Here is a 3844-nt window from a genome sequence, read left to right as displayed (position 1 = left end):
GCTCTGATTCCTTGGAGACCTCTATTTCACTTCTAAGATAATTTACCTCAGGCATACATGGGAGGAAAAGAAATTTTTGAAAAAGCATATCAGCCCATTCATATTTCCTAGAGTGGAAGTATTTTTCAAAATTAACTGAACTGTCAATTTACTCTAAAAGATGGCTATTAGGAACCTAACTGCAAAGTTACAGATGGTTGTCAGAAGCACTATAAAGTGAACAGTGAGTTTGGTTAGACTTTACTTGGAAGACCTTCTTACATTGAGAACTTTGCCTCTGCCAGTTATTAAGACAGAATAATTAGGACTATATATCCAAAATTGCCCTTCCTGACAATCTAGTTCAACGCCTAAGTTCGACATTTGCAAAGGCTCAAAAGAGTAAAGTGATTTCCGAAGATTTTATTTCTTAGCACAAAAAATATTAGGACACATCATTTATCAGCCAAATCCACAGCTACATTCACCCATGCTTTCTCTTCAAATGTTAGCTACAAATGAGGAAGACAGACACAGAGTAAGAGAAAGGCTTTCATGAAAAACGGAAACAAAACTGTCAACATTTAAGGATGTTGAATCAGGGTAGAAGCAAGGGAAGATGATTAAGAAGAAGCATTTTCGTTGTTAAATGGAAAATGAGGAAGAAAATATGAAGTCAAGGCATCTAAAGATATTCATAACCTTAAGAAGGGCTAATTAACAGTCTCCACTTTGAAAGTGAAGAAAATGATAGATAGGATAATGCACTGAAGATATATTTAATAGAAGGTTGTCTTGCTTTCTACTCTTTACCATCCCATTTAAAGTTTGGAGAGGGTGGCAAGGGACAGGAGGAAAGCATAAGTGGGTGGAAAAGTGAATACGTGTAGGTATTTTAGGAGCTCACTAGTGTAGCCATAGAAGGCTGTCACTCAGACACAGCCATTTGTATGCAGGGGTGGTGTCCTAGTTTTGCCAAGTTGTCTAATGTTTCATGAGAAACAGAAAATCTGGATTATTTAGTGATATATTTCATTGTCTCTAGAAACATGTATCAAAGAAATAAAACATACTTCTCAGTTAATTCAGCTTGTAGATGACAAGTTTGAGCACTCAATGCATTGTTGTGAGCATGTGGCCGTTTAAAATAAAATCTGCTAATATTCTGCCGGCCAGATTATCTTTCCCTTTGTATCTACGAAATGACTTCCAGCAAAGATCAGAAAGCCAAGGCTAAATACCCAGGTAACACTAATATTTAAGGCAAGGGAGAGAGATCTAAAAGAAAACAGAGTAGTAAGATAGAAATAAAAAGACTGACAGAAAATGAAGTGAAGACTGGGATGTTTAAAGAAATAAGTGTAACGAACTGTATCAAATTCAGCTAACTATTCTTATAAGCAGAGACTGAAAAATAATCATTCAGCTTCTCAAGCATTAGCATATTGACAACCTTGATGGGTACTATGTAAATAGTTTGATGTTAACAGAATGAGATTTCTAAGTGTTTGGTACAAAAATGAGATTATAGAATAGACAGAAATTCTAAGTATCACTTTATGAAATAAAGCTATTTGTAACTGTCCACTCTGTCTTCCCCTCACAGGAGTTCCATGATTTTCAGAGCTTTTAGATTAGAAAGAGACTTTACCCATGAATATTGTCAAGGAGAAAGACCCAGGGCTTTTAATAGATTAATTTGGCTAGAACAAAGATGATATTAAAGAGACTAGCAAGAGATAAGGGATGAAAAGCAACTGATGTTAGCCAGCAGAGGAATTTAAATGTCGTGCTCAAAATTTCAACCTTAGCACATTAACAAGTTTGTTTTACTGAGCAACCTCCGTTTCATTGTGTGAAGCATTTGAAAACAAACATTTATAATTCTTCTAGTGATACAGGTTTTCTCACCATATTTACAATGAGTATAATAAGATATTCTGTAGTACCCACACTTAGTGACCTATACCAAATCTCGCAGATCAATCTTTGGTATCAGCTGCAGCCAGGGCAGGCAGTTCCCATGCATTCCAAGAGTGCTGCACCTGAAATTTCTGCCATATCTCTCAGATTTTCTACTTCAGATCTTTTTGCAAATGCTCAGGAGCTTGCTTAGCTGATTTATTGAACAGCACAAACATGTAAGGGAATTGACATACCTAGTGGCTGCTTCTACCAATGGAGAATGGAAATGATAAACAAATGTCTCGTATCTCTTACCCTTCAAAGTGATGCTTTCTACATGCTACTTCAGAAGCCATCCGTAGGATTCAGCTCCATCCACAGTGGGAACTAAGTCCTTTACTCAGGCTTTGCTTTCGGGAAGATTCTAAGACTCTTAAAACATCTGGGTAATTATTCTGAGGTTCCTTAGGTAGAACTGCATCCAACCTTCAGAACATCCTGTTTCACTGAGGTGTCCATCTTCTCTGCACTATGTCAGGGCAACTCTTCACACAAGGGAAACTGAAGATTTAGGGGAAAAACAAAGACAGACTTCCTGAGGCTTTTCAGGGAAAAAACAATTGGCAAAAGATGGCAGAATAGAGTGGAAATAGGGATCCCCTTGGGGGTCGGGGAGGGGAGGCATGTTCCTCATCACGCAGCTTCCCAACTGAGAAACCTTCTGTAGACCTCACACGGAGGAAGTTGGTTCTCTAACTTTACCCTTTTAAAATGTACCTCTCTTCCTTTGGGAAAATCAGCCTCTTGGGTCTTATAGTTTACTACATTTTCCCAAGATAGTCATTGTTTCCATTGCGGTTTCAGCAGTATTTTTGATGTTTGACAGTTCAATGTAGCCTGACATTTCCAAAGCCGCATACAATGAGAAAACAGCTGAGTACTTGGTTTTATAAGTATTTTCAAAGAAAAGAGAGGCATTTGCTTCCAGCTTTGTCATTCCTTATCTTAATGAGCCTTAAATTGATAGATTAACCAAGGCAAACTTATGAGATTTTGCTGTTAAACTTAATAAAGGTTTTACAAATGGATTTGACACAGTGTTTGAATGCCCACTTAAAATAGTGAATCATTTGAGACCAGTGAAGAGAGTTATTAAAAGAAACATTGGGGAATGGAAGGGCAAAACACCTTTGGAAAACTACTTGAAACAAAACGTTTAAATAAAGAGCAGTACAAAATTCTATATACTGGAAGCATGACCCATATGAAATAATAATCATATAATTCATGTGATTATTGATATCATCATATATGGGCCTTCACCAAAGAGCTTAGGATAAAAATACATAGAATAAAGACAATGTGATTATTTTCAGTCAGTTTGTTTTCTAGGAAGGTGGATCTTGTGAAATGAAAAACTATTTTATGCTACTGGATTTGGAATATATGAAGGTGGGCCTGGAGCCAATTATAGCAGAAAGTGTGCAGAAGTGAATTACTGTTTTTTATTAAGAGGACTCGAGTAACTCCCTGTCAATTCATGCAGGAGTGAGGGTAGAAGAGAAACAGGAAAAGAGGGTGAACATCTTGAGGTGATATGAAGTTGGGCGATTACAACTGAAAATAGTTTAAATGCTTTCATGTTGTTGTAATCAAATTTTATTTTTAAGGCCAAATCCTTGTTCATGTTGAAGTTGTTTTGTTGTGATATAATCCAATTTCCTATTATGTTCTATTTCTAAAAATCATAGAAGTCCATTCTGCCATATTCCATAATATCTATTACACTACACAATGCTTTCCGTAAAAGGGACATTTTAAGGGATCTGGGAAATGGAATTCATTTGATACTTTTCAGAATAGAGACAGCATGCACAGAGGCTGGCATGGAAGCAGAATAATCGAGAAAAGGAGCTCGTTCACCGTCCTTATTGTCTTCCCCAAATTTCTTTGCTGAAAC

This window comes from Nomascus leucogenys, chromosome 2 (genome assembly GCF_006542625.1).
Source record: "Nomascus leucogenys isolate Asia chromosome 2, Asia_NLE_v1, whole genome shotgun sequence".
Classification (NCBI taxonomy): Eukaryota; Metazoa; Chordata; class Mammalia; order Primates; family Hylobatidae; genus Nomascus; species Nomascus leucogenys.
Note: the sequence above shows the minus strand (reverse complement) of the source record.